Source organism: Heloderma suspectum, chromosome 4 (assembly GCF_057233095.1).
Source record: "Heloderma suspectum isolate Gila_16-S chromosome 4, 16-S_ref, whole genome shotgun sequence".
NCBI classification, from domain to species: Eukaryota; Metazoa; Chordata; class Lepidosauria; order Squamata; family Helodermatidae; genus Heloderma; species Heloderma suspectum.
In genome coordinates, this window is record NC_139461.1 from 146,685,013 (window position 1) to 146,696,342 (window position 11,330).

Sequence of the window (11,330 nt, forward strand, 5' to 3'; positions counted from 1 at the left end):
GCAAAGGTTAAAGCCAGAGCAAAATGCAGACAATCTTAATGACTCATCAGTATGCACAAGCAGAGCAAATACTTAATTGGTGGAGTCAATAGAAAAGTTCTTCTGTGCCAACAGGCTTCAATGGATTCATCAAATTGGCACCCGAGTAACTAATTCAGAATTAGAATGAGGGCTTGTTGACTTCACACCAAAATCTTCTACACCCACCTGCCAACTTACTCAGAATAACATTCCGTGCATCTGATGAAGTGGACTCTAGTCTACGATGACTTATGCCATAATAAATGTATTAGTCTTTCTATGTTGTTTTTGCTTCAACAGGCTAACTAGCTACCTCTCTAGAAGTTGTTACCAAAATCCTAGAACTTGGAAAAAGGAGCAGGCAAGTTTTCCTGGAAGAGAATGTTCTGATTTCCATTTGCTCAACATGAAGTCCTGTCCTCAAACTCATACTCACTGAGGATATAGCTCAGTCAATGAGCTGACATCCTAATTCAGCCAAAGCTGAGTTCAGGTTTTACTCTGTGACCCCATTTGCATGTCACGGTAAGCCACTGTGAGTTAATTCACCTGCAGGGCTCTGAGATGCATGCTGGCCACCATTTTGAATATGCAAGTGGGGGGGGGGGTATTTGTGCTCCCTCTCATGGCTTGCATATTCAAAATGGTGGCCGGCATGCATGTCAGAGCCCCATGGCTGAATTTAACCCACGGTGGCTTATCATGTGACATGTGAACTGGCCCAATAGCTCCAAGTGTATCTTATTCACCTCCATTTGGTGAAATTCAGAACCTGGTGAAATTCACATTTTTCATAGAGAAAGAATTATCTTGCACTCTTAAAGTACATGGCCTCTCTTTTGCTTCAAAATCCCTCCTTACATGCCAGTCTGTAAGACCGGTAAGTGATTTTACTGAAGGTCCAAAAGGAATGGCAGAGGGGTGAGAAGGCCAACCTGGCCACTTTCCAACCTGGCCTGTTAGTATCCTAATGCCATAAATGCCACTCCATCCCTGCCTCTTCCATCTTTTGGCATCGCAGTGTCCTTTTGAGGGTCAGATTTTGCAAAGGAACCTCCAGCTTCTGACTTCCTAGTAAAAAGACATAAGAAGGGGCTGACATTGGTCTTGGACACTGTTAGAAAAAGACTGTCCTCTTATTCTTTGGCTGTCAGCTCTTTGCTAGACCTTTGAGCTATTAGTCATAATTATTGAGCCCACCGGACACATGTCCAGTGGGAATGTATATTTGTTAAAAAGGGAAGTCGTAAAACATGGTTAAGACAGGCACATAAGCATAATCACAAAAATAAACATGCCGACATTATCTCATTGTACATCTGCAGGTCATGCTTCTGCTGTGTCAGCTAGTAGCTTAGTCGGTTAAAATATCTTATCACAAGCAAAAATGTATAGGGGGGAGGAGGTATAAAAAGACTTATGCTTGCTTAGCTCAGGGTCCAGACTGCTCTGTACCTGTTTTGCAAAACGTTCAATAAAATAGTGTTGGATCCACTGCTGCCTGCCTGGCATCCTTTCTTTCAACCAGAAGCAAGAACTTTTTATCTAACAACACCTACCTACTTCTGGTTATGCCATCAGCCCAGCACAAATGTCCTCTGCAGAAAAGCAGAAGGTCAGCACTGGAGTAGTCAAAATCAAAAGGGAAGAGCTTTGGATAATACAATCCCTTCGAAGGCAGCATTGTATATCTTTGAGAAGCAAAAAGTCATAGGTGAGGTAGCTGTGGGTTTAATTTTATCTACTGTGGTGTTTTGGGACTGAAAGGGAGGCCCCAAATACCAAGGCAGCATGTCCCCTGTCTTAATTCCATAGTATTATTCAACATAAGAAGAGTCACACATTTCAAAAGAACATCCCAACAAATCCTGGCATCCTGGTACTCTGAGCTATAACAAGATTAATTTTGTGCCTGGAAATCCAGGTGCGCCTTGAAAACTCACCTTAAATTATGCTCAAAACTCAAATTTTGTACCCAGAAAAGTCAAATTATGTAAGTGGATTACATTCATGAAAATGTTCTTCTTTTGAATGTATTTACTCTAATTTCATGCCTCATTTGAATCAAATATTTGATTATTTTCAGTAAAATTTGCCTATTTGTTGTAATTTTTTTTGGCAAAGCAATGCAATGATATATGGGAAAGTATAAACCAGAAGCAACTTTAAAAGTGGAGAAGCATTACATGGTAACATGGGGCAGTACAGAGGCATGTATCTCTGGAGAGTTCAGATGTGAAAGTACCACAAGCCTTTCAAACAAATCCCCACAGCCACAAAGGCTAGCAATGTTGATTTTGTATGGATTCACAGGAATCCATGTTCTGGGCTGTGTACCAGATCCCATGTGGAATTCTTTGCACATTCACACATGGACCCAGCACATTGGATGTAGAGGTCATGGGACACAAAGCCAGGCCTTGGGCTGTCCCATCCTCCCATACTGTGTGTCAAGCCTTCAGTGTGGAGCGGAGTTGACATGTGTAAATGGTTATACAAGCAGGCCCTGCTCAGAGTCAAGGGATCCTTCTGATACAAAACTACTTGGCTGTCTTCACACCTGGCATTTCATCCCACTACAGACCGGTCATTTTGATTCCAGTCCCTTTCTGGGATTTCCACTGGCCCTGTATACGGGCATCTCTCATAGCGCACCCCTCCGCTATGTACCTTTTCATGGCTGGGCAGAGCTGCACGGAACATCAGGACAGAAGGGGGCTGCTGGCTCCATGTCCCCTCCCCTCCCCGGTCATTGGTTCCTGTGACATGAGTGATGGCTTCACCCGTCCCTCTACTCCTCCGCAGCAGGTGGGAAGTCGGAAGCCCTTCTAGTGACGGGGATAGTGGGCTATGGGAGCTGGTCCCCTGCCCCCCTCCTTCCTCCGACTTTGTGGCGAGGGAGAGAGAGTCTTCTCGGTGGCCTACCCCAAGGTTGCTGGCGCTGCTAATCCTTCTCTGCTAAATATGTCGGTGTGTGATGGAATTAGATGTGGTACATTGCTTGCACTACTGAGTTTGAAGGGCATACCACTTTCTGGGTTCCCAACTACAGAAGTAAGAAATCCACAAACGGACTTGTATACAGTCAATGCACCAAGCCAGCCCTAGGAGCCCCCACCCCCCAGTGACCACTTCACAGGGGATACCTTCATTAGACTCGGCTTGGTTCCCCCCCACGCTGTTGTTGCTCTTCCCCCTTATTCTGGCTTCCCAACAACCCTGCAAGGTGGGCTAGGAGAAGAGATAGTGGCTGGCTAGGTGGGAGGGAGTACTATGAAAAACCACTTCAGCATTACTGCCTTATCTAAGACAACTCCACACCCAAAAAGGAAATTATTTTAAAAAGTCAAGTCCAAGCTCTGCATAATGAATTTATTCAGGGGAGGAGAAAAGGCACTTTTAATACCCATTGAAATCCTAACTGTAAAGCCATTCTCCTGCATGGCTGAGAAGGGAGACTCCCCCATCCATCCTGGGAGGAAAAAAGCCTATCAAATTGGTGAGCAAAAGGGAGAAGACACAGTCAGTGAAGTCAATGGGAGGAGGAAGTTCCAAGTAAATGCACTGAACAGGATGCACTCCTGTGCATGCCTACTCAGAAGCAAGCCACACACATTTCAATGGCAGGAAAGGAAAGCCTTACAGCCAATGAATTTACTCATAAGTAAGCATTGCTGTGTTCAAGGGAATCTAGGAGCCTGTGGTGGAATGGGAGAGAGGCTGAAACGGTCATTGGAAGCCTGGTCAGTGACCACTTTCCCACCAATTTGTTGTCATGACAGTGTTACTCAACACCACCCAGCAACACCCCTGGCACATGCCCACACAAAGCGGGACAAAGCGTTAAAGGGGAAATACACAGGGGGGAAATGGTGATTTCAATCGCAAGCACAGAAAATACTGGGTTTCCCCCGTTCTCAGATAAATGGGAAGAGGGAAGGAAAGTTTGTTGAGAATTACTAATTTGATGAGAATTACTCATCAAATGGCCAATGGGGAAGGGTTAAGCATCTCCCCGCTACTGCTTTGAGCAAATTCAGGCTGCAGTAAAGTAAGGAAAAAAGGTCGGCAGATATTTCACATGTCTCTCATGCCATATCTTTTTTGATACACAGGAAAATGATAGTTGCTTGTAAGATCTGTGCTATATGAGGAAATGTCATACAGCACAATTATCCATTTTACTTTCCCACTAAAAACTCCATTGGTAAAATCCCATCATTGAATTGCACAGTGGAGAAATAACAGCCTCCTCCTCACCTCTGCAAGCCAATAAACTATTAAACTTGTGCCAACTTTGAGAATTTAATCAAGGAAATGCAGCTTTCACAGATGGGATTAATCTGGTTAGAACCAGCTCCAGCAGAGTACACATGCCATATCCTCAGTTCAGCCCATTCCCCCCAAACACTCACACTGAATCACCAAATAATAGAGGCACCCCACACCTTCAAGTGAAGTGAAATTAGACAGGTGGTAGCAAGAAGAGAGCCTTCTCACTCGTGGGCCCCTGCATATGGGGTGCCTTCTCCTGAGAAGGTCAGCTGGCACCAAGCAAAGACATTTCTGTTTGCCCAAGCTTTTCGGCATATGTTATAGCTCATTTTAATTAGGTGCTCTGCTGCATTTTATCATTTGGTCATGCTTCTGTGAATTTAAATTAAGGCTTTTGTTAGTGCTACGCCGAAAATTTATCTCACGTATTTTTCAACCATTCTCATTCAATTTGATAGAAAATAAAATGCTTTTGAACAGAAGTTCAAGGAGAAGAAATTTCAGAGAAATTCTCATGAGTTTGGTTCAGGGTTCTTGTGCTTAGCTTACTGATGAGGTGGCTGAGGCATGTGTGCAAATGTCCTGTCTTTTATTGTGCAATCAGCCCTTTGGCAGCCTGTAGCTTCCTTGGCTTCCCACACTTCCCACACTGGAGAAGACATCATGAGGTAATTCCTCTCATAGGGTTTTTTCAGAACAGGAAGTACAGGCAACCTGGGAGAGTGCAGAGCAATGGAGAGATGAGTAACAGAAAGAAAAACACCCACACAGTACCCCTGACCACCTCACGGTGATTAGGTAAGGTCAAAAACACCACCAAAAGAAATTCAAAATAAATTATAAAATGCCCTGAGAATGAGGCAGAAAAATGTAAGCCTCTTTCATGGGAAATAAAACATTCAGGAAATTGGAAGTAAGATTTTGAGCACAGCAATACTCCACCTTTGCCCTGGAACTAGGGCTTGCAGGGAAGGAATGGTATTATCGGCACCTACATTAGAGACAAGATGCATCCACAATCACCCCTCAGAAATTTAACATTTGGAAGTCCCTGGGGAAGGTGCTGGGCTCTGAAGAATGGCAGCTAGAGCTGAGCCAAAATTTCTCAGCATACATTTTTCTCAGAAAAATCCTGAGATTTTTTTTTCTTATCCTGCTAGAAATAAAAGGCAATTTTCCAAATTTCCTTCACCATTATTTTTTGTGGTGGCTGCATTCCCTCCCCTTGTCCTGGAATAGGGTATGCAAAATGGGGGCCAGAATGCCAACACAGTTGATGCTGTTGCCACTTGCAGTGGCAGCACCCCCCCCCAAAAAAAAACCTTAGGAAAACAAGAGAGAGAGAAAGAAGCTGTGCTATAACCCTTGCCAATGGTGCCAATGCCTACCTGTGAGAAATTGTTGGAGAATATCTCCTCCCCTTGGAGAAATTCGGTGAAATTGTCTCCCAATTTCTCTGCTCACAAATAGGGTGGAGAATTTTGAGATGACATTTATGCACAGCTCTAGTTTTTGTTTTTGTATTTCTATTGCATTTTACTTATTTTATGTGTAAGCTACCCTGACAGTATTTAACTAGGGGCAGCATACACATTTCCTAGATAGATAGAAAGACCGAGAAACAAACAATGTGTGATCGGATGTGAGGCTTGCATGATCCACCCAGATTACTGAGACTGGAGAGTACAGCAATCAGTGCTCCTGCCTCTTAATAAGGCATTTAATACATAGCTCAAACAGTACTTTTGTAGAAGTAAACAACATCAGACCAACAGTTTCACAGGTGGAGAAACTGAGGAAGAGATGAGGCAGAATTTGTCCATGGCTTTACAGCAAGCATATGGATGAGCCACAGACTTCAGGTCTCACAAGCGATCATCACATTTCCATCTACCAGATCATACTGCTTCACTTTGAGCCATACAAGATATAACTCAAGAGATACCAAGGGCTCTGAATGTAAGCACAGCAGCAGCAGTGGGGTGGGGGGATGCGTAACCCTTTCCGCACAGGCCATATTCCAATAAGAATTACATATATGGAGCTATATGAGACACTGAGGCTTACGATCATCCAATGCAAAGTTTTTTGGCTCATCTAGCTGGGGCATTTCAGAAGGGGAGGGAAGGAGACTGGGGAGGCCTCAGGACAGCTGATATCCTGGCCTCTCCTGTCTCCTCCCCTCCCTGCCCACCAAAATGCACCCTTTCCTCACCCTGAGGTCACATTGCCAATCTCCGAGAGCAGCCGGTGCAGTTCTTTCCACACCAGCTATGAGGGGAAGGGGGGTCGGAGCGTGAATTCCCTCCTCCAAAGTTGGAGTTCTGTCTCAGATCTGTGAATCAGCTGACCTCAGATCTGGGAATCCAAAATATCCTATGGTCCCTCAGACACTGTCTAAGGGCGCTAGGATTGCTTCCTAATTTATTCCGGCATTGCAGTGGTGAGCTGATTAACACATGTAGTATAGATTTTATTTTATTTTTTTAAATTATCCTTATTCAAATCACAGGAAATAGTTGGATCTCTTGATCTACGAAGAAATCATGTCAGACTTTGAAGCTTTGGGAAGGAAACTCAAGAACTTTGGGGCCCAGATAGTTTTCTCATCCATCCTTCCAGTAGTTAGAAGAGGGCTAGAAAGGGAAAGAAAAATACTCTGGGTGAGTGACTGGCTACGAAGGTGGTACATGAGAGATTTGGATTCTGGGACCACGGGCCATACTTCCTGGAAGATGGACTGTTGGCAAGGGATGGGTTGCACCTCACAAAGCCTGGGAAGAATGTGTTTGGCCACAGCATGAACATCAGGAGGGCTTTAAACTGAATTCTACAGGGGAGGGAGACGTAAAATTGGGGGTAACAATGGACGAAAACTCATGTGCTCCACAACGGAGAGAACAGCTCTAGTAGCGCCCAATTATAGTATTCAAAAACATGTAGGAAGAAAGCCAGACTATAAAGCACATGGTTTTCAATGTCTATATACTAATGCCCAGAGTATGGGAAACAAACAGAACAAACTTGAACTCTTAATACAGGAGGGAAATTATGACCTGATAGGTGTAACTGACACTTGGTGGGATGACTCCCATGACTGGAATACAGCAATTGAAGAATATAACTTGTTCAGAAAAAAACAGAAGGAACAGAAAGGGAGGTGGGGTTGCACTGTATGTTAAAAATACATATCTCTGCACAGAAATACAAGAGGAGGAGCTTGGTAGCTCCTCACTAGCATCTGGGTTAAAATAAATGGAGCAAAGAATAAAAGGAATCTCATGGTCAGAGTCTACTACAGGCCACCCAGTCAAGGAGAAGACGAGGATGAAACTTTTGAAAAGCAAATAGCCAATGTTTTAAGGAAGCATGATGTAGTAGTAATGGGGGAGTTCAATTTCCCCGATATTTGTTGGGAGACAAATTCTGCAAAACATGGCCCCTCCAGGAAATTCTTGACTTGTGTGGCGGATAACTTCCTCCTACAGAAAGTAGAGGAAGGAACTAGAGGATCGGCTATCCTTGACTTGATCCTAACCAACAGAGATGACTTAGTGCATAAAGTAGCAGTTACAGGAACTCTGGGGGAAAGCGACCATGTTGTACTAGAGTTCTAGGTTAGAAGGGAAGCAAAAGCTGAGAGAAGAGGAGATATGATAGCACTCTTCAAGTACTTGAAAGGATGTAACAGAGAGGAAGGCCAGGATCTCTTCTCGATCATGCCAGAGTGCAGGGCATGGAATAATGGGCTCAAGTTACAGGAACCCAGATTCTGGCTGAACATCAGGAAAAACTTCCTGACTGTTAGAGCAATACAACAATGGAACCAATTCCTTAGGGAGGTGGTGGGCTCTCCCACACTGGAGGCATTCAAGACAAGGCTGGACAGCCATCTGTCAGGGATGCTCTGACTTGGATTCCTGCATTCAGCAGGGGGTTGGACTCAGCCTTGTAGGCCCCTTCCAACCCTACTACTCTATGATCCTATGATTTTATGATCTCTTGTACTTCAGCACTTTCACGTTAGTATCTGTCTGTGAAATTCCATTGTTCAAGAATGGCCAGGTCATTCAGGTGACCTCCCAGGATACTCTGTGAATGACCTTAAGGTGGCCATACTTGAACAAAGACATTTCAAAGACAGATACCAATGTGAACTTGCTAAAGTACAAGTGATCAAGAGATCCAACTCTATTTCCTGTGGTTTTAAAGGGTTTTTTTCCCCCTTTCAGTCACACTACATCTGCTCATTGGCTCACCACTGCAGTGATGTATCACCCAGCAATGGTTTATGAACGGCAACCGTTAAGGTAATAATCACTGTCTGTACTTTTTTGCATTTCAGTTCCCTCTGACAGCACAATTTACATCTCTCCCCACCTGCAGCATGTATATATATAGATCTGCCAATTTGAGGTAAACACTTCTTGCATCTGATGCAGTGGGCAGTATCCATGAAAGCTTATGCCAGAATAAATTTTTTAGTCTTTAAGATGCCACAATGCTTTGTTATGTGTCTTTATGTCTGATGGTATCATAATGTGTAACTCTGTTTAATAATAGCTAATGTTCTGAAGAAACACCTGTTACTGATTGCTGAATTATTAAAAATATATACTTAGATTTGAGTCTTTTGAATAGGTTAGTAAAATGTTGTTTCCCAATTATCTATAAAAATCTGATCAATACAGTTTCTTAAATATAGAATCTGTATAACATTGGGTCTTACAATTCCTCTGTTTAAGAGATCTGTTGATCAAATTTTTTATATCAAATAATTGCAACTATTTTATTTTCACTAACACATCCATAATACCTAATTACATGTGTGGGGTCTTACACCAGTATTGCGAAGGCCGACAAGCTTTCAAACCCAGAGCCAATTAGAGCAGGAGTGGCCATGTAGCACACTGCTATGCGTATACACTAAGCATGGGGTGATATTCTTGAAGTAATCAGAGAGAACTTACAGACCTGGCCTAACATAGACATGGGGGAATTTACAAAGCTGGATCATTGTCTGTTGGACAGGTCCAAGCAGAAACATTCTGATTATCAGGGAGAGCAAACCCATTAGTCCTTATCCTCTAAGGCTGGCCTCTTCAAGTAATCCCTCCCACCAATGCCTGATTACTCACCATCCCCTTCTCCCACAGCTGCAGGGGAAATGTTTCTTCTTGTATCATCAAGTTTAAGTCCTGACCATAGAGACTTGCCCACTCCCTCCCCATCCTCCTGAGTGCTCCCATCAATAGTCACTTTGGGAGCCTTGTTGGCTGAAAAACAGGGTAAAAACATCTTTAAATAAATAAATGTGTATACACCAGACTGTTTTACCAGTACATGAAGGGAGCCTTTGGCATGTCCTCCTGTACCAAAGGAATTCAAGAATTCTCCCTGCCTCCCCTAAGTTTTCACAATGGTGGGAAGCTAAGCCTTCAACAGGATTGATACCTCGGGATACCTAAGCCCTCTGCTTAATCACAGGAATGGGGAAACAAGGACAGTTTCTCATTGCCCTTATGGGACTCTCTTTGTAACCATCTAATACAGTAGGAGAGAAAAAAAATTATCTGGCCTATGAATCTTATCTGCTTAGATTCCCAGTTGTAATGTGAAGATTTGAACTGAGAAACTCAGTCTACTGAGAAGGTAACACTACTGGGATTCTAGGGATGGATTAATACGAAACTGTGAGGCTGTGCATCCCTCTCCCAATTCTCTGAGCCAGCCATACTCCATGAGCCAAAGCTGCAACAGCATCCACAAAGTACAGCACAAGCTAATGCATATCTACTTGGGAGTATGTCCCATTGATTTCAGTGGGACATCTTTCCATGAACATATGCATGGGCTGCAATTCTATATATATTTACTAGGAAAGCACTGAATTCATTGGTAGACATGTTTAGGATTGGTCTATTATAGGGATGGCAACTGGCAGTCTTTGGGCTAGATCCAGCCCCTGGAGCAATTTTACCATTTTACATGCAAGAAAAAGAAAAAATAAGTTTTCAAGTTGAAAGTAACAGAGATATTTAGCATATGCCTCTTTTAGATTTGGTATGTAATACCTAAATGTGCATATATGTTTGTAATGCTATGCCTGAACACATATGCTCCATTACTGTGGAGTCCTCATTGCTAGATGTCATTGACTTTGTTATGGAGCCTGGACACTCATCAAGGAGTCAATGAAATACACCAATGAGCATTCATTCAACAACTTCCAGATGAAAATAGGTAAATGTCATGGTCATCCTGTGTGGCCATCCTGTATGGTTCAAAGTGCAAATGTCACATAGGAAATGGTGCTGTCTTTACTGAATGCAAGTGCACCTCCTTCCCCAATCTGGTGCTTGTTAATTCGGTCCAGTTTAACTTCAGCACCTACACCAAATGGGTTCTAAACACCCTGGTGGGTAACTTAAATCTGAAATAGTACAGTCCAACACAGCTACAACACAGCTACCAGGGAAAAGGCCTTTTTTGCTGTGGCACCCCGGTTGTGGAACGAACTCCCTAGAGATGTTTACCTGGCACCTACGTTGAATTCTTTCTGGTGTCGAGTGAAGACCTTTTTATTTTCCCAGGCATTTTTAGCATTGTTTTAGCTCTGCTGTCTTAAATCTGCTATTGCATTTTAAATATCTGTACTGCTGCTAGGTTTTATTCTGGTTGTATTTTTATTCTGTATTTTTATTCTATTATATTTTATATTGTACTTTCTGTTGTATTTTTGTGGTTTTAATTTTGTGAACTGGCCAGAGAGCTTCGGCTATTGGGCAGTATAAAAATAAATAAATAAATAAATAAATAAATGTGTGCGACAAAACACACTTCCAGTCCCCAGACTCCTGTCTGGAGAATCAAGTGGCCCTGAGAATACAGAAGGTGGCTATCTCTGGGCTAATAGACTGAGATACTAAGCATCTCCACGTGAGAATAAATTCTATTGAAATTGGTTGGACTTAATTCTATTCAGCAGTGGGGCTTGTACAGTGCTTGGAAGCTGCCAGCCTTTCTACTCGGCA